At 37.7% G+C, this 21399-nt stretch overlaps 1 pseudogene; it reads left to right on the plus strand.

Moving 5' to 3' along the window:
* Positions 1-13155: 13155 nt before the first annotated feature.
* Positions 13156-13292, plus strand: LOC148007367 (U2 spliceosomal RNA; annotated as a pseudogene).
* The last annotated feature ends 8107 nt before the right edge of the window (positions 13293-21399 follow it).

Here is a 21399-nt window from a genome sequence, read left to right on the forward strand (position 1 = left end):
CATCCATAAAGAATGTCTTTATCAAAGCCATTCCCTCAAAGTTCAGTGATCTATTTAGAAAGGGAAGCAGACAGATTGAAAGAGCCTAAACATGATTCCAAATAAGTAGTGTCTTCTAGACACAACAGGTCTGATGCACATATAAACTCATAGAAACTATGACAGCATACACAAGATTTATACAAGTTCAAATCAAACAAAATCCCAGCAGAAAGAAAAGAATGCACAAAGTCCTACTCCTAGCAAAGAAGTTATTTGTAGTTGACAGCTACTTGGAAAGAGAAAATCAGTTTTGTCTACTGGAAAGTCAATGGATATATCAACCACACTGCCCAGGAATAATTGGTCAACACAAAATAGACTCTGTTATTTTTTGTTTGTTGGTTGGTTTAGGGGTGTGTGTGTGTGTGTGTGTGTGTGTGTGTGTGTGTGTGTGTGTGTGTGTGCATGTGTATGAACGTGCTTTCTGTTTTGTCCTGCTATTTTTTGTTTGTGTTTATTGATGCTTGTTTTGATTTTCTTTTTTTTAGAGAAAGCAATAGAAAGAAAACATGAAATTGGGTGGGTAAAAAGGTGAGGAGAATGAGTTGTTGGGGGAGGGTAGGAATATGATCAAAATATATTATATAAAAAATAAATGAGATGTATAAAATAAGTAAAGTTAATGAATGTATTTTTAAAAATTAAAAAATAATTGCATATGTATATATTTAGATTGAAAGAGACAAAAACAGAGAGAGGGAGAGGGAGAGAGAGAGAGAGAGAGAGAGAGAGAGAGAGAGAGAGAGAGATCATGACAATGACTTAGAAGCTTCATGTAACATGCTGGGCTTAGAACCTCCCTGAGTGAAATAAAATGTGCAAATTGGGGATTAAAATATGCTTTAAAGAATCTTCTTCTATGTGTAGGTCCAGAATCACAAAGTTCACTCAGACCCCTGGCATAGTGGTGGGATCCTGACTGAGTGGATGTGAAAATCTTGAGATACACGGCTTTGGGCGGTCATGCTGACTCTGTATGCTCAGAGTCTCTGTAGGCTTATGTCAGCAGTCCTGAAGCTGTGTTTCCTCTTTGATGGCCTCTGCTCTGACCCAAATGACAAAAGATAACAAGAAGCCATAGCTGGTCATCCAAAATACAATAGAAAGGTTCCAATGTCATGCTTGGGAAGAAATCTTCCTGAGACTTTAGCAAAAATGATAAGACAGTACACAATCTGCTTTCTGTTATGACCTTGAGCTCTCTAGAGCCAGGCATCACCATTATCAACCTTCAATTCCCATTATGCCTGCTCTACTTTTGTGAAAGCACAGGTTTACAGTCTAACTCGGGCTTCCTTGTGCTGCAGCCCTGTAGAGGACTTCCATCACTTGCTGAGAGTTGTATTAATTTTTGTTCTTCTGAAGTTCCTGTTACCCTGACCTTTAATGCCAATACCCAGCTGGAGAGAGGCATCATTTTTTCTTCTGTGGAATTGTAATCTCATGCAATGTTCTTGTAATGAATTCTATAATTAAACATATATAATGAGCCTAAAGGGTATTACCCCCTGTAGTGGTTTGAGTAGGTATGTATTATTATGGTAGATATGTAGTATTATGTATTTGAATGGTTGACCCATGGCACTATTATGAGATGTCGTCTTATTAAAGGAAGTGTGTCATTATAGGGACAAGCATTAAAGTCTCCTATGCTCAAGCTCCATCCACTGTAGAAATCAGTCTCCTAGTGGCTGACTTTGGATGTAGTATTCTTAAAGTTCCTTCTCCAGTATCATGTCTGTTTGCACGCTACTATACTTCCAATCATGATGTTAATGGACTAAACCTCTGAAAGTGTAAGTCAGCCCTGAATAAATGTTTTTCTTTTTCTTTTTTTTTTTCGGAGCTGGGGATCGAACCCAGGGCCTTGCGCTTCCTAGGCAAGCGCTCTACCACTGAGCTAAATCCCCAACTCCTAAATGTTTTTCTTTGTAAGAGGTACTATAATCACGATGCCTCTTTTCAGCAATGGAAACCCTAACTTAGACACTCCTCAGAGAAAGTAGAAATACAATGGTGACCTATAGCAATAATTTAATAAAACATAGAAGTCTGTAAGATCACACAGTACCAAATGCTAAATGAAGAAGTTCAAGTCCTATGGAACTTAAAAATCTATGCACACACCATTGGAAATAATATACTCATGAGGCAAAAATCCTGCCTCAGCCTTATTGTTTTTGTTGCCTAGTAAGGTAAAAGAGAGACAATAATTAATTCAAAATATGTATTGGGCATATATACCCTGTAGCTTCTTACATCAGCTGTCTCGCAGTTCAAAGGAAGACCCACCCTTTCATTAGCATTATTATCGCTTAAAATGTTTTTCTAAATCTGTAGCTTCACTGTGAATGTGAAATATATGTGGTGTGAAACTTCGAGCAGAGCTTCTAAATTGGAACCAGTATAAACCAACTGTTAAGATGTGAATAAAAATTATGTTAATATTACAGTGCTGCATGTAGCTAAACTTCCACTCTTCTATAGTAATGATATCACTGTCAATCTATCATCTTTCTGTCACTCACATGTCTGTCTATCCATCAAGTAATGAATTATTAGCTCTGTATGTGAGGATCAGGTAATAAAGGTCTTAGTCTTCAAAATAGGATGATTTTTGTGTTTATTCAAAATAAATACTAAGGAACCTTTATTTTACTAAAATATAATGTTTATTTCATTCATGGTATTAACTAAGATGCAATAATTTTACATATATGTAAATGCAGAATGTAAACATACCATAGCATAAACATCTATGGTAAAATAAATTCTTATTTTTCCATCCTTTTTCTTCACTCTAGCATTTGATTTAGATTATTTTTCCCCTGACTTTTAAAAAAAACTGACTTTTTTATGCTATACTCTGGTCATCGCTTCTCCTCCACCATCCTCCCAGATTCTTTGTTTTGGTTTTTATTTGAGATTTTTTTATTTATTTTATGTATGTGAGTACGTTGTATCTGTCTTCTGACACACCAGAAGACGGCATCAGATACCATTATGAGCCACCACATCGTTGCTGGGAACTGAACTCAGGACCTCTGGAAGAGCAGTCAATGCTCTTCACTGCTGAGTCATCTCTCCAACCCTCCCCCTGACTTTTAATGTTGTTTCCACTTGTTTATCAAAACAGGATTTCAAAATTGGGCAAAGGGTTTGAGCAAAGAGTACAAAGCTGCAATCCAGCATTGGGAGCCATCCTCCCCTAACTAGTAATCTTAACCAGACTGGATAACATACGACCCCGTCTAAGAAATAGATAAATAGCAATTTAAAGCAAATTTTGTATGAAATACTTTATGAGATTTTTCTCTATCCACTTAGATGGGAATATTGAGGAATACAGTGCTGCAAAGTCACTAACTGCCAGATCTCATGAGCTAGCTTACTGTAGTTCTACTGAATCTACCCATTTCCTACATGTGATGGTTTGAATATGCTTGGCCAAAGGAGTAGCACTATTAGGATATGTGGTTAGTTTTGTTAGAGGAGATGTGGCCTTGTTAGAGGAAGTGTGTCACTGTGACAGTGAGCTTTGAGACTCTTCTCCTAGCTTTTGGAAGTCAGTCTTCTCCTGTTGGCCTTCAGATCAAGATGTACAATTCTCAGTTCCTCCAGTGCCATGCCTGCCTGGACACTGCTATCCTTCCTGCCATGCTGATAATGGACTGAACCTCAGAACCTGTAATCCAGCTCCAATTAAATGTTGCCCTTTATAAGAGTTCTTTTGGCCCTTTGCAAAAGCAGCAAGTGGTCTTCTATAGTAAGGTAGATGTCTTTGAATCCAAAGACCTAAACATTCCTTGACATTGCAGGAAATATTAAACTCTACCTCAGGAAAATATTTCATCATGTATCACAGAGACCTCTTTTGAGTCATGAATTATATTTAGAGGGGTAGTAAAACAACACTTTGGGTTTTTCAGAATCCACATTGGTTTATTTACATTCATCTGTAACTCCAACTCCAGGGAATTTAATGCCATTTCTGGCTTCCATAGGGACCTGTACTCAAATGTACATGAAAATATATATGATACATACAGTAAAAATAAAAGGAATGTTAAAAATGTAAAAAAAAGAGTTGTTTTGGTCATGGTGTCTCTTTACAGCAATGGAAACCCTGTCTAATACACAATATTAGAAATAATTTTGGAGATGGCATCTTCAGTGAATATTCTTTCCCCAAGATACTGATGGTGTTCTTGATGCCATCATAACAGGGATGACACAGAGCAGTGTTTCCATGGATATCTCTTAGAACAAGAAGCATCTGGCATTGGGAATTTTCTCTGCTGCCGTGACCTTTAAGGAAAGGCCCTATGCAATAGCTTTCATGGGCTACAGCAGGTAAAAATGGAAACAGATACTCAAATTTGGGTTTCCTAAGGAGTAGATAATTCACACAATACAAGCAATCTTTGATAGAAACAATATTATTTGTGCCAGACAGTATATATAATCCGTAAGTTGCTTGGTAAACAAGTTTTAAAAGTTTGAATTGTTATATTCATATTTTGTTGGAGATGTGAGCTCTAGAGATTTCATGGAAGATGTTAAATTGTAGTGGCAAAGTCATGCACTTTCCACCCTTCTGTCCCCTGTGCTTGGCCAATGTGCATTCCGTGGGTGTTTAGTAGCCGCCTTCAGCCAGCAAATGTCCTATCCTAGGCCAAAAGTCAAGTCATGGCAACAAGAGCAATGCACTAGCAAACAGTGAGCAGGATCTACGTATCTTTCATATACAGCCCTGACATTCAGGCACTGCACTCAGACCACACCCAGCCTCAGTTGAGCTTGACCTGGTATACATAATAGTTCTTCTACTGAACCTGTGGCCAGCTCACCGGTCTCTGGAGTATGTCATTGCTTCATGCCTCCTGGCTTGTCTGCTGTTGACGTAATTATAGTCCTCTGCCAATAGATTACAGACGCCAGGAGGAAGAAGGGAAAAGAACAAAGGTGGAGGCATCCTGTGATGTAGTTGGATATTCAGTTAGGAATTCAGCAGAAGGTTTGAGTTCCTTCATAATTAAATAAGATTCAGAATGCCTTAGCAGTAGAAGCTGTACTTTATATCCACAGGGCTTCAGAGTCAACCTCCACACCAGGAAACAATAAATATAGTAAATATAGTGGTAGCATAGTAGTAGAGTTTTTCATAAATTTATTTTTAACAAATTCATTGATAAAAGAAAACATTTCATTGTAAATCTGAATTTTTAATAGAAATAAAATGAGTGGCGTGTCTTTCTTTTTCTGCTACCAGTTTAAGCATAACTCCATCTTTCAAAGAATTTGCTCATCTCACTTAAATGGCTGTATTTAACAGGCAGAAAATTGTCTATAACAACAAACCTTAACTCCAGGTTTTATACTGAGAATCATTTTTGTCTGTAATATTCTTTTATTTTTGTTTTAATTTTATTTATTTTTCCTAATTATCTTCAACTGTCAACTGGGAATAGTTTAGAGTTACGTGAGAGGAAAGCCTTAACTCAGGAATTGCCTAGATTAGTGGTTCTCAACCTTGCTAATGCTGTCACCCTTTACTATATTTCCTCAGGTTGCAGTGACTCCAACCATAAAATTATTTTTGTTTCTGCTTTCATAATTGTAATTTTGCTTCTGTTGTGAATTTTAATGTAAACACCTGTGTTTTCTGGTGATTTTAGCTGGTCCCTGGGAAAGGCTTGTTCGACAACCCCATATGAACTTGCAAAACACAGATTGAAAACTGCTAACCTAGACCATATTAGCTAGAGAGTGGGACAATCAAGGAGTGTCAATTAGTGTTTCTCTGTATTCCATGTCTCCATGATTCCTGCTATTCTTTCTGCCCCAATTTCCCTCAATAATGAACTGTGACCTGGAAGTGAAAGCCAAGTAAACCCAATTCTGCTCTAAATGGCTTTTGTTCAGGAGGGTTTCTCACAGAAACACAAAAGAGATCAAACATTGTTTTGAAGTTAATGTTGTAAGCTTCTGTAATAAACCTTCTGATTGTCCATAGTATTTATTGATTACAGAATAATTTCAATAGAGTTATATTTTACTTTACTGGATTTTAGTTGATCTGGCTGGGATTATTTGTTAATAAAAGTCATTTAAAATTATTTAGCTTTATTTAATTTAATTGACTCATTTTTTAAAAGATATTTTTAGTCTTTGTTTTTGTGAGTTTTTTTCTTCTAGTATTTATTCTCAGTTAATTGGTTCATTCATTTCTAATGTTTGGAGAAGAAGTAGGCTCACGTTTTCATCATTCTCAGTTTAGTATATTTTTCTGATTTCTATTAGGATTTCTTTTTGGAATATGGCTTTTTATACATATATGTAATTATTTAGTCCTAATTTAGTTGTATTTTAATTACAGAACACACTCTAATATATCTGTATTCTGAATTTGAATTTTTTAACAGTGACATGCAGTCTGTCTTCATAAACATGTTATGCTTATTTTAAATATAGTGCTAAATAAATTAATAGACAACAGATAATAAGTAAGTAGGAAATGATAGATATCTAGATTAAAAATAGAGATATGGTTAGATAACTAATATGTAGTAAATAAAGACAATAGTTATAGAGATGCTAGATGCTAGATAAATGACAGATGGATAGATAGATGGTAAATAATAGGTAATAGAATATGTTAGGTGGTTTGATAAAGATATAGCAAGGAATAGATGGCAAAACAATACTAAATAACAATAAACGATAACATGATTTACAGATAAATAGGTAGGTGGAAAATGATAGGTAAGAAGATAAAAATATATATAAAGATAGAAGACAGATGCATATTAAATAGAAGAATAGATGGTAGATACCCTGAGAATAGGTAGAGATACAGACATAGATGCTTGAAACATAATAGATAAATAACAGACTGATAATAGGTACATAGGTAGGTTATGATAGGCAGATAGAGATACATAGAGCAGATAAGGAAAATAATATTTGTCTTAGTTCACTCTGTCCTGCTAGAACAGAATACACAACACGAATGATATAAAAATGGAAATTTAATCTCACAATTCTGAAAGGAAGTCTCAGGCTACAGAAATGGCATTTGGGCCTCAGGAGTGCCTGGCTATATTTTTGAGGAAAAACTGAAAAAGGTAAGTGTCGAATACTGTACAAGGCCTCCTTTATGAAGTTCCTAATCTCACTAGGAGAAGGAGCCCATCATGGCCAAGTTGGTTTCCAGAGGCCCTGTCTCTAAGACTCTTTCCTTGTCAATATCAGAATTTCAAAGATAACAGACTCAAACCACATTAGTGTTGTTCACATGCTAATAGATAATTTCTACATCTTTTCCAAGTCTGATCTAGCTTTTCTTTTTTTCTTACAAATTTCTAAAGTTGCATGCTGCAACCTCCAGCTGTGAGTATGGCTCTGTATTCTTCTTTGAGTTCATCCTTGGGATTGCTCTGTCTTCATGATTCCAGGTTGCTTTTATTAAGCATTCCTCTTTAACTTCCGGAGTGACTTATTGTCTGACACTTTGAATTGCACATCTTTCTGGCTTCTTTCAAGTATCTTTGGTGCTGGGGATGGAACCCAGTGCCTTGAACATGCCAAAACTCTGCTACTGAGCTATACCCCCAAGCTTTTTTTTTTTTTTTTGGTTTTTTTTTTTTTTCGGAGCTGGGGACCGAACCCAGGGCCTTGCGTTTCCTAGGTAAGTGCTCTACCACTGAGCTAAATCCCCAGCCCCACCGCCAAGCTTTAATAGAACAATTTAATTCTAATTGAGTTCATTGAGTTCATTGCTCTGGCTTCAGTTGTGGCCTATGAGAGCGAATGTTTCCTGTGTCTTGGGAAGACCAAGTTCCTATTTAAAGTCTTATAATTCTCAGGATGGTCAGTTCTTTCATAATGTTGGTCAAGCTCCCTTCCTGAGTGATTTTAACAGTTCCATCTAGTACTCAAACGTGCCACAGAAATTCTAATTTTGCCTGAAATGGCTTTCTCTTCAGTTCTGTCAGTTTTTGCCTCATTTGTTTTAAATATTTTATGACTCATTTTCCTCCTTTCCTTCAACTTCTTTTCTATTTCTTTAACATCTCTTTTAGAATTTCAACATAGTGCCTTGGCCATGGTGCAGCAATTACCTCTGATATTAAAGCTTTCTTCTGTCTTGGAAGGAAACTCATTAAGGTGAGAGGGGGGTGTTCTTTATGGAGGTGATGCATTCCATTCTGTAGGAAATTCCTTAAGACTCAGGAGGTAAAAAGCTCAAAGACTTGATGAAGTCCCTGTAACTGAGCACATTTTCTAGTCACCTCCTTACCCAAGTCTACACAAGCAACAAGGAGTGCTGGGAAGCATGCTGAAATCAAATGAGTTGCGTGAAAATGGTAGAGATAAACTTTGCTGCTCGAAAGAGGCTCATACTAACTGAGCTAGTGAGCAGACACTCCCAAACCTGTTGAACTGCCTGTAGGTTGTGTGGAGATCTCCTGAAAACTCAACTAATAGGAGTTTGGTGGTGTGCTGTCTATTGTTTGTTGACTTGTTCCAAACTAAGAGTTACCTCGATTGAGTAATCATCTCCATCAGATTGGCCCATGGGGGCATTTTCTGGAACAGTATTCTGTGAACATGCCACCCTTGGGCAGATGTTCTTGAACTCAACAAAAGCATGACATTGGGAATAAGCCATTAACCAATGTTGCTCCACGATTCTTGCTTTAGTTCCTGTCTCCACATTTCTGCTTAAGCTCCTGTCCTGGCTTCTCCCATTAATGATCTGTGACATGGAAGTATTAAGGCAAATAATCCATTTTTCTCAGCCAAGTTGGTTTGGTCAGTGTTTTATCATAGCAACAGAAAGCAAACAGGAACATGTGATATCTTTAGAGCAGTAGTTGATTCCTTGACTAGAGTAAGCAGTCATCCATTCATGTTTTCTGAAAAATAATGTCATACATCAGTATTTGAGAATGTTATACTTTCCTGAAAATTTTAGGTGACTTTTCCAGTTTTGCTAATTGTATATTCTTTATTCATATTAGTGTGAGTTAAGTTTCCTCATCTGTACTGCATTGAGTATAGATTCAAGACAATCAAATTATTCTTCTAATGCTACTATCTGTATTTTCAACCTTATGCTTTATACTGGATGTCTTCTTATAGCTTCAGTTTCTATGTAAAACTTTCCAATCTGATTATCCACTTGCCTCTCTTCTCCATCATAATCAGCAGCCTCCCAATCAATGATTTTTAAATGCCTAGTTTTATAATGGTTACCCATGTATCCTGTGTTCCTAGTACTAATAACTATTTTGCCTTTCTTGCCCATGGTCTTTTGTCTTTCCAACAAAAACATCATTCTTGTTTTGTAAGAGAGTTGTATGTACATTCTATTCTAAGAAATAGGCATTCCTGCCATCTGTTAGGTCTTTGAGTACTTCTCTTGAAAAACAGAGACAACTCTTAAGTTTGCTTGTGCTCTGCCTACCAGCAGCACAGAAGTGAATCTTCAGGTTCTTATGCCATGACCTTATGCTTATTTCTTTGTTTGTTCCATCATACCTCAGAGACAGTCTGAGTCCTGCAGATTTCCCAGATTTTTTTTATTTTTGTTATTTTGTTCTGTTTTACTGCTTTTTACTATCACTACTTATTAGCATGGCAGTGAGTGACAGAAAGGTAGAGAATGTTCCAGAAATGGGAATGGTGTGCACTTTCCCTGGTACATCATTTCCTGTGTCTTCTCTAGTCTCTAGCATGTGCTGTGAACTTAACTTTGGAAGTGTATTCTTCCTACGTGTTCTTATTTCTCCTTCCTGTGGATTCCTGTCTTACACATATCTCTTTCTTCCCTCCAGGGTAGAGCCTCTCTTTTTCTTCTGTGATCTCTTAAAATGTCAGTGAATATCAATGTATTACCATTGAGTGAAGTTTAGATATAAATCATGCTTTTTGTAATTTCTTGTATTGAGGGAAATTTATCTCAATGGATTCTGACATATTCCCTTCTGCAATGATATTCCATTAGTGCCAGAGAAGAGAAAGGTTTCTTGAAACCCACACCACACTACTTCTAAATTTTCTCGTGATTCTTCTTTTTTCAGTTCTTTTAATATCCAAAGAGAAAATATTGCCCCAGGTCTGTGAACTATAGAGGCTTCACATATTATCTATATTTGCCACTTAGTGCTCAGCAATTTGTTGAAAACATGTCTTCAGTGTTCTTGCAAATCTGCAGTGGTCATTTGTTTCTATTCCAGCTAAAATAAAACACCCACTTCCTATTCTGTGATTGCAGTAAGTGGATTGGTTCCAAAAAGTCACTGATGTTTTAAGGCTAAGATCTGATTTCCAGGGTATTTGAGGTTTCCAGGTTTCTATATTCCAACTTAAAGAACTTGACCAAGACACTTGATTGGAAGTACAAATGGACACAGTTTGATTAAGAATATGAATAGGATAGTGAGCTGGAAAAATCCCCAAAAGACCTAGACCACGAGGTGCCTTTCACAGTTTACTCACCTTTCTCTTCCAATAACTTATTTTTTAATTCACTTTATATCCTGATCAAGCCCTTCTCCTCTCTTTCCAGTCCCACCCTTGCAATTTCCTCCCCCTTTTCTTCTCCCCTTCTCAAAGACCCTAGGACATCTAGTGCCAGCAGAACTAGGCACATCCTCTCCCAGTTAGGCCCAAACAGAAGTCCATGTAAGGCGAAGGGAATCCAATGACAGGGAACAGAGACTGAAACAGACTCGCTCCACTTACAGGGGACACACATGAAAACTAAGTTGTACATTTGCCACAAGTATATAGGAAGTCTAGGCTCATCTCCTGTATGCTCCCTAGTTGGTGGCCCAGGCTCTGTGAGCCCCCATGGTCCCAGGTTAGTTTACTTTGTAAGGTTTCTTATGGTGTCCTTGATGCCTCTGGCTTGCTGACTGTTGTAGTAAATATTTAATCTCAATATGGGTGTTTCTACCCTGCTGTAGATTATTTAGTTCCCAGATAAAAGACACAAAATTTTTATTTTAACAACAAACCTTGATCAGCAGATATCTACCTTCTAAAATATTCAAATCTACTTATCCATCAATAACCTTGAGTTAAAACTTGCCATGTTCCATCTCGGCAGCTCCTAACTCCAGTTGGCCAGCCCTCCAACATGGCCATATTTTCATGACTTACCTATACCATGGAGTCTTCTCTTCTCTCCACCTTCTCTCTTCTTCTGGCTCTCCTCAGACCCCAAGCCTAGGAACTGAACCAGCTATAGGCTATTGGCATCTTTATTCAACCAATCATTTTAAATTAAGGAATAAAGGCATATAGGGTCTCTTGATGTACATGCAGAATCTCTTGTCCCTGGAGGTAACCAGGACTTGGGGGCTAGTATTTAGCATTACAACACAGCAAAGGATCAAACTTCAACAGCTTACTTCTATCTGCTACTCTTCTGCAAGATTCCCTGGGCTTTGCCTGATGTTCAGATGTGGGTCTCTGCATCTGCCTCCATCCGCTGCTGAATGAAGCCTCTCAGGAGACAATTATGCTAGGTTCCTTTTCTGCAAGCATAGTAGAGTATCATTAATAGTGTTGGGTTTTTTTTCACATGGGATGGGTTTCCAGTATTTGTTTGCTGTTCCCTCAGTCTCTGCTCTATCTTTATCCCTGCACATCTTGTAGGCAAGACAAATTTTGGGTTGAAGTTTTTGTGGGTGAATTGATGTCCCTTTTCCTCCTCTGGAAGTACTGCCTGACCACAGTAGGTGACCACTTCAGTTTATATCCCTCTCTGGTAGAATCTCGACTAGGATCACTTCCATAAACTCTCTGTATTCTCTCCCATCCCAGGCCTCTAACTAGTCACCAGAATGCACCCCACCACCACTGATTTACATTCTCCCTCCTATCCCTCTCTCGACCTCTCTCCCCATACCTCAATGACATTCCCATTCCTTTCCACATCCCCTCTCCTACCCGGTCTCCTCTATGTGTTCATGTCTGATGACTATTTAGTTTGACCTTCTGAGTGAGATCTGTACATCCTCCCATGGGACCTCTTTATTATCCAGTTCTTTCGGTCTGTGGATGGTTGTTCTGGACTTTATTGCTAATGTCCACTTATAACTGTATACATACCATATGTTTATTTGTGGCTTTGAATTACCTCACTTGGGATGATATTCACAAGTTCCCCTTATTTGCCTGCAGAAATCATTTATGCTCTTAATGTGTTATATCTACTGTTTTCTTGCCTGTTACAACTCAAAATTTTACCTTCTCTTTTTATTACTTGGTGATTTTTACCTCTTCTAGCTCCCTATGTTTCCTAACAAAAACAGGTTTATTTCCTCATAAATATAAGCTTATAGCTGAAGAGATGCTATGTATGAACCATTAAGTGCAGCGGTTCTTTATAGTATCTAGTGTCAATAATGAGAGGTCAGAGAGATAGCTCCCCATTGCCACCTTCAGCAGTTTGGGGAGTTCTCTTGGACTATTAGAGATTTATACTCAGACTAACCTAATTGACAGCATCAACACTAAGAACAACTCCAGGTAGTCCCAGTTTCTTTTCTAGTGAAGATATTTTCCTATAAGAAATAAGCACATGATTTAAGAGAAAGAGAGACACTCTAAAGAAAATAGACACACCTAGGTGTCGGTAGGTGGGTCCTAAGGGAGTGTAGGAGAAATTAAAATCTAGCCAAATGTAAACCATCAATTGCCTCAGTATTAACCACGTTTACCCTTTTGGTGGCTCTCGGGTTCCATATCAAAGGGTACGTAAGAATTTTTTTTTCTCTTCTCTCTCTTTTGGTAAAAGGGATATTTGGTGGTATGAAATGTAAACAGAAATCCAATATAACAAAGTTAAAATCGGAAGCCAAGTGTGCTTAACACATGTCCTTTCCTATGAATGGAATACCTTTGTGAGATTCCTACACAATTGCTGATTATGGCTGAGAAAGGGAAAATGCCTTAAACAATTATTAATTGTGCTGGCATTCTTGCTTTTCTATAATAAGAACCTGCAACTGGATCTCAAGATCAGAAAACTTCTCCTCTCATGGCCCCCAGTTTCCCTTATTTTTCATCCTGCCTCACTTAGAAGGAGTATTTATTATTGCTTCTCGGCCTTTTGGCTAAGATCAAGTGTAGGAGTATTTATATGGTAAAGGACATTTATTCACCTATTCGTCTTAAGCCCAATATTACTATTTTTAAATCATACATTTAGTTATTTAAAAGATACAGCCTACTTAGTTCAAACAGAATAATGCTTGTCAGTGACTGCAAGAGAATTAAGTTAAAATTTCCAAATCCATTTGTCATCACTTATGAACTCTAGTGTACTGTCCTCGTGCCATCTAATAAAGACAGACTTTCAAGTAATAGTCTTGCCTAATCTCTAGTATATGTTGAGTTAACAGAAAAGCATGTTACTGTGACTGTTCAAGAGTTATGTTTTTAATTAGGAGGAGGCAAACTGCAAAGGACTATTAAGTCCAGCTTGTCCTTTTGTCAAATGTAATCGAAAGTTTTCAACTGCACTGCGTCTCACCGCAAATTTAGACTGAAATTCCCTTGAGAAAATATTTTTTTCTTGCTAGTTTTCAAATACCATTTTGGGTTATTTTATTCCCTCACTCAGAAAAACAATCCAGAAATACATAATTCAGTAATTATTTTGTAAAGTTTTTAAAGTCCATTAGTAGATTTAACTCTCCCTTCTTTTCTCTCCCTCTCCATCCACCAATAAAAAAGACTAGTGCAAATATTCTGCTTACTGTGAGGGCCTCAAAGCCCTCTGATGAACTTCTAAGACATAAGTGTGTCTAACCATGCTTTGAGGCTCACAGCTTAGATCTCTTAATTTTTAGCACATATTTACCACAAATTAGGCAGAGATTCTTGAGCAACTGTCCCTTCCTAGGTGTGTGGTCTTGAGCACATTAATCACTAATCTATATGTTAGTTCTATCCTTTATAGAATGAGGCTAAATGTTTATTTTCATTACATGAAGAGAATAATATAAAAATCACTTAAGATGGGGCTAAATGTATTGTGAGCACACATACACAACAAAAAAGAAACAAAACAAAATAAAACAGTAGCTCCTTCTGCTACTGCTACTAGGAAGCCACTGTGACTGACTACTAATGAAAGTAAAGCAAAGCCAGGAGCAACTCCATTGTGCTTAAAGAGAAATTTAACTCTGGCTCAAGCATGTGTGCTCATTTGAGATCCATCTAGCCTCCTCTTCATCCTCATGACATGTGCATACTCTCTTCCTTCATCTATACTTTAAACACTGGGATGATTGATACATATTTCCATGCTGCTCTGTACACCTCTTTGTACTGCACTACCAGATGCTGACCTGGACTGTGGATCACATGGTATTCCTACTCTCTATCTGTAGAGAATATCCTTAGGGAATGTCAACACTTCCAGAACAAGCCTCATGACAATGGTTTTTACATCAACAGTAATGCACTGTCCTCAAAGAGCTGACCTCTACTTTCTGGCATCTGATGTGTTGACACCTTTGGTCAGTCTCTACCTCTCCTTTCTTTGTATAACCTATGCATGCCAAAGGAGTGATTGCTTGTACTCTCTACAAGCACCATAATTACTGTGTGTACTCTTAGGTTATGCCTTGTTAGGTCATCAACCATAACAACCATAACGTTTTTTCATTATGTTGGTGTTTCCACGGGTAATACAGGAACTCTAACACAGCCATGGATATTGCTTATTTTGTGGATTCATTCCTTTCTGCCTTGAGGACTCTCCAGCAATGGCGTCTCTTCCCTGCTTTTCCAGAGCAGTTTGGGTCCAGTTTTCTTTCTGGCAAGCAAAGAGCCAAATGCTTCCCTGGCTGTGCCTAAGTGGCTTCTCCAGATAATTAAAACATAACACTTGTGCTCACCAATTATTGGAACAGACACTGCAAAATTCATAGTAATCATTTAAATCATGCTTTGAAGGAGTCAAGAGAGGCACTTTCCCTGCCTTGCCTTTTAAAATGGAATTAATATCAACAAAGCAGTTAACCTTCTATACTGTATCAATCAATTCTGACAAACATAGCCACCGGGGGTCCGGAAGTAACTTCATCGTGGTACATCTTGTTCCATACTGTGCTTCTGTGGTACCCAGAGCATCTTGTTAGTTGCAAAGTCAAGCAGGCTGTTGCTATCATTTCTTCAGCACTGGTGAATGCATTAGCACTTCTCGGTATTTTCTTATTATAAATGTGGGGATTCCCCTTATGATATTTAAGTTATATAAAGTTCTGCTTTGCATATACCATTCTAATTTTGATTCTATAATTTTATTTTATGTTATACAATCTGCTCTAAGGGATGCCTGTATGTAAAAAATTCTGGAAACTATGAAACATATAGACGATGTCAACTTAAGGAACTATTTTAATGAGGAAAAAATGTATTCTCAGGCCCAAAGGAGACACCATGAGCAGCCCACAAAGCCCTCTAATAAATTTGATATTGTCTAATGCCTTAGAGAAAGCAAGCTTCTGCTTCCTATTAGAATTCAAACTGCTACAGTCAGTGTGTGTGTGTGTGTGTGTGTGTGTGTGTGTTTCCATGTGTGTTTTTGTGTGCATGTATGTGGCTGTGCATGCCAATACATATGTATGTGGAGGACAGAGATTGCTGTCAAATTTTTGGTAATATTCTCTCATGCAAGCTTCATATCTTTCTTCTGACCAAACAGTCAGTGTTAACTGTTATTTGTGCTTATGGGTTGCCCTTTCATTCTTTCCATGCACAGAGCCATCAGCCCTTTCCTTCTATACTCTTTCTTTCTTAGCCATGAGTGTGGCTGTTCTACCTCCTAAAGACTGATGAAGGAGCCTTAACTTCCATGCGTGACCCTGAGAACCCAGTGCACTGTCCTGTGACATTTCACAGACATGGTAGCTAGTACCAGGTAGACAGCCTTACTCACCAAACTTTGGAGTCCCTGGCAACCAAGTGTGGCAGGTGACATTATCTAGAACTGAATCTTTATTGCTTTGAAACCACTGAGCCTGAGGGTTACCTCCTATGCTTGCCAGCTCATTTTATTGATGGGTTTCAGTACATGTCTGTCTTCATTTCATCTAAAATGTACCTACTATAGGAAAAGGGTTAATCTGTTTTACCTTTTAGATCATACATGGCTTTCTTTTATCTATTAGTTTCCCAATGTCAACATCCTTTAAATCTGTACGTATTCCTTAAACATGCCTATAAAATGAAATATATTTTTATCAAAAAATGTATCTGTTTTAGGGAAATGGAAAATTTTCCCTTTCATCTGATAAAATGAGAATAGACAGTATAGGTACATTAGTGTTTGCAATATTGGGTACATCTTTAAAAATGAAAAATAACTTGTGCTGATTTTACACAAAGAAAGCTTTTGTTCTCCTGACACAGCTATTTCTCAAACAAAACAAAACTCTGCTATACCTTATTGTTAAGAAGTTGTTTGTTTTTTTAAATGAGACCATTAATATTTATTAAAACTCCCCAGAAAGATTAAAATTGTGTTAGAGCATCTAGTTTTGAAAGTGATGATATGTATGATAGGGACCCAGATTCCCGCCCCAGCAAGAACCCCAGAGCTTCTCTTTAGGATGTGTTAATATCAATCATTGAACTTAAAGTTATCAAAATCCTAGACACAGTAAAGAGTAGAACATCTAGCTCGAAATGAGTGGGGCTTTCTTATGATTAATCTTTTAAATGACAGAACTTATAGATAGTTCTAATGGAAATCCTATAGGAGTGAGAAGTCAGAGAACCTTGCAAGTTGTCTACGGCGACATGGGATGTTTGTGCATATGTCCCAGGAGAATCACAGTTAAGGTGAGGATGAGGAGAATGTGAAGCTTTGTGGAGAACAAGCTTCCCTGGAATGCTCTTGAAGCTTCTGTTGTTTACTTGTCACTCATAGATCCTGACGGGCCAGCTTATAAAGAAAAGAATATTTCAAGGTATATCAATATAAGAATACCATGTCTAGAATGTGATTACAGCATAATATCCCTTTGTAAAAGCAAAACAATTTAAGGTAAGGGACTGTATTCAACTTTAAGACATTAGAAAAAACAAAACATAAAAACAGAGCTCTTCTGTAGTCCAGACATTCCATATTTTCTTCTGCCTTAGGGAGCAAGGGGCAGCATTCTTAGAGTAACGAGGGAGCACAGCTCGGGTAATATGGGCATTGGCTCTGACTTGAAGTTGAGATTTCTCCTCAGTGCTGCCTTTGCTTTGGAAGTCCTGCAGTTGTGGATGGCTTCAGAGGAAGGAACATGATGCCTGTTGTGGAGATGTTTCTGCCAGACTTGCTGACAGAGTCTGGAGCTACTGAACTCTAAATTTGCTGATGGCTTTTTTCCCCCTCAGATATAGCAACTTTATATAAAGATTAAGTGACTGAATCAGGTTTGTTTACTTTGAAGAAAAAACTGTTCTGGGGAAAGAATCCGAATTACAAACCAGACACTTAAATATACAATAAAATTTTTAAAAATGGCATTTACTAGTTTGGCTTCTAATTCTTCATTTTATTCTAAGAGTGGTAGAAGCAACACTATTTCCCCTCATTCTTCTTTCCCTGATAGATACCAAACACAGGACTATAATCCTCCTAGAAGAGGACTCTGCCACTGCTCACTGTCTTGGCCCTTGTGTTTTTGGCCAAGTCTTTCAGTCTTCCTTTGATCTTCAGCTACTTCCTTAGTGTTGGGATTACAAGGGCATGGCTCCACCCTGTATCATCACTATTATTTACCCTTCTAGTTATTTTATAATAAGTGAATAATGTGGTGATTTACTTAATAATATGGACTAAGTTGGTTAATTTCCTTACATTTACAAGAAATTCTGCAAGATTTTAGAATTAATGTTTATGTTTATGAGTGTTTTGCCTGTATGTACACATGCATGTGCACCACATATGTGACTGATGCCCACAGAGGCCAGAAGAGGGTGTTGAAACATCTGGAACTGGAATTAAAGGTAGTTGTGAGCTGTCATGTACAGGCTGAGAACCAAACCTGGTTACTCTGCAAGAGCAATACCTGTTCTTAACCACTGAGATTTCTCTAGTCCCCACAAGGCAGTTTGTTTTTGTTTGTTAAGATACATATAGGAAAATGGACACTAAATGCTTAGACAAGGTTAGACATTGCAAAACAATGTAGGTAAGAAGAGCCTAAGTTTGAATGCATGCTCCGTCATGCTTTTAACTAAATGGGGATACTGAATACTGATGTGCTCACCCAATGCTCCATTTTTATACTCCAGATCACCCAGTTTATTCTCCTCCCATCGATTTGCTTCCTTCAGGGGTGCTGTCTTTATTTTTAAGTCAGAAATAAAGATAACAGGACAGTGATCAGCTTAGGGCACCAAGTCACAAACTTGGATCTGAGGCCCAGCCAGTCTCTACTTCACCTTCTGCAAAGATAAAGACTTTCAGATGGTGTTTGCCACACTTCTTTACTAGTTGCTACTCTCTTGTTTTAGAAACGAGTAAGTTCATGTCTGTTGATTTGTCGCAGTGACCTCTATAAAGGCACTGATGGTGCAGCACTCTCCTTTGAATTTTGTATCCCAATGTTTCACACAGGGCCAAGTACTTTCACAAATATAAAATATAATACAAGGTCCTATAAACAAAAGATGTTATTAAACATTACATACTTTTAAAATGCACAATATTTTGTCAGATCCTAGAATATCAAAGCTTGCTTACTGACTGGACCTTCTTGCTTGAATATGTTTTTCCATTTTTCATCTCTAACCATGAAGCTAAGCTGCATTTCTTGTAGACAGGAAAACAGATGGATTTGGATCAAGAAAAAAATTAACAAAGAAGACATTTTCTTTGAAAATATTTTCTAGGGTTCTGAGAAAGTGTTCAGGCCTTACTTGTTGAGCTGGCCTGTTACAGACACTTTGCATTTTCACTGGGCTCCTTTAAGAAAATGTTTTAAACCACTGCATCCACAGAAGATGTTATTTGAGACAATAATAGACACAGCACTTAGAGAAGTGTCTTTCATGTTGCTTTATTCACAGGAAGGACTGTGGTGTGTGGAGGTACATTTTCACAGCTTTTCGGGACTCCCCCACCATAAAGATCCACTATCTTCCTCCATGCTCTGCAATAACAAACTTAAGCTGGAGGACCCAAGTCTTACATTGCAAGCTTTGTGTTGGCTCTTCCCTCATAAAAACCTCCTCCTTTCTGAGGTAACTTTCTGCAATTTTGATTCTTCAATGGACAGTGAATGCTTGTAATTTTCTTAATTATAGAAGAATGATTTCAAGATTTTGTTAATGTTTGTAGACCGGTTGTGATGAAACATGGAGAAAAATCAATGTGTTGAAGAGGATGAGGCAAAGTATATCATAAGTTTGAGGACAGCTTGGGCTGCACTTGGCTGAGCATAGTATCAGTTCATGCCTGTAATCATAACTCTTGGCAGGTTAACGCTGGAAGATCTTGAGTTCAAGGCTAGTGAAAATATGCAACTAGACTCTGCCTAAAAAACAAAAACAGTAACGCAAACAAAATAATAATGATGATAACAATAATAATAATAATAATAAAAACAGGTCAGCATCAGATGAAGATATGCCACTGAAGTGCTACATTCTGCTGCAGTGTGCATTGTGCATGCAATATTACGCACTGTGATATGGAGTCTCTATGCGAATGCTGGCATGTAACTCTGTGTTACATAATAGCAGTGTTTTATCTTACATTTTATTGTTTTATTTGTAATATAAAGCAGGACTGAATGTACTCTGTAAGAGTTTGAGAGGTGTGTTTTTAATTGCAGCACGGCAGACATTTAGCTGCATATTCAGAACCGCTGGTGATATGACGCCAAGCGCTGAAACAATTACATCGTGAATTCTTTGCGTGAAGCTTCAAGGGAAAGATGATAGTGCTGAAGCCAGGTTTTATTTTAAGATCTTTAGCTGATGGCTATGAGAACTGTGTAGAGGAACACTGCACTGCTAATGAAAAGTTCCAGAAGAGGAAAAGTGAAGTGTACATCATTAGTTACAAAGAAAACATGCCTTTTATAGCAGAACAGAAGGTGAGCAGAGCCATGCTAGTGTACACAAGTGTTCCCATTGGGTACATCTCTATGTGCGTCTACTCTCCGGTAGTTAATTGCCAGTGCTGAAAATTTATGTTACTGTATATAAGAAAAACAAAGCTGTCCTTTATACAACATGTTAAGATATTACTCAATTTGATTGGAAATGACGAACAGAGAAGGATTTTTTCAGCCCCTTTTTACAAGAAACAGGCTAAGTCAATTCAGATATCTCATCCAGCATGGCAGCCAGTGTTGCTCATAACAGTCTTCTTGTGTGTGATCTTCCTGGAGTGTGACGTGACAGTCCCAAGAAATGGGCTGTTTTATCTAGACAGCCACACTACATGATGAGTCTATTTCTTACATGAAGAATGGGCTGATATCTCCTTTGCATCCAACAGTGTCTCTGAGAGCAGGACAAATCACTTCACTTAAACAAGATTCCTTTTTCAAGCCAACTACCCCCTTGGGCTAGTGACAGCATCCTTTAGCAAGAGCTTGGAGGTTTACTCATCAACAGAATGTTGAGTTTCTTGCTTCCTGAAGGAGATGTGCACAAGAAAAATGAATTTATAATAACTTAAATTTGATTTTAATGAGATATAAAGCATATGATAAAACATGTATAGAATGCAATTTGATATTTTTTATTTACATTTCAAATGTTATCCCCTTTCCTGGTTTCACCTCTGGAAACCCCCTATCCCACCTCCCACTGCTTCTATGAGGGTGCTTCCCCAACCACCCACTCCCTCCAGCCTCCCCAACTGGGCCTTCTCCTACGCTGGAGCATTGAGCCTTCACAAGACCAAGGGCCTCTCCTCCTATTGATGCCTGCCATGGCCATCCTCTACTACATATGTGGCTGAAGCCATGAGTTGCTCCACGAGTAATCTTTGGTTGGTGGTTTAATCCTTGGGAACTCTGGAAAGTCTGATTGGTTGATATTGTTGTTAATCAACAAACACATTCATACACTTTCTTGTAGAACATACCTCAGTGAATCCATAAATACATGCTTCATCACCAAAGATTATTTTAATTTGCTTTGGGATTTCTTTTATTTCCTAAAGCTTACAATCATCATTCTCTACCAATCATTCCTTCTGTCATATCAAAAAATATCATCTATTTTGCATTTTTTAGAATCTTATGTAAATGAAGTCAAACATGATGCCACAATTCAGTCTGATTCTCCTATGTTTCTACAGCTCTGTGTGTGTGT

This window comes from Rattus norvegicus, chromosome 1, assembly GCF_021556685.1.
Source record: "Rattus norvegicus strain SHRSP/BbbUtx chromosome 1, alternate assembly SHRSP_T2T, whole genome shotgun sequence".
Classification (NCBI taxonomy): Eukaryota; Metazoa; Chordata; class Mammalia; order Rodentia; family Muridae; genus Rattus; species Rattus norvegicus.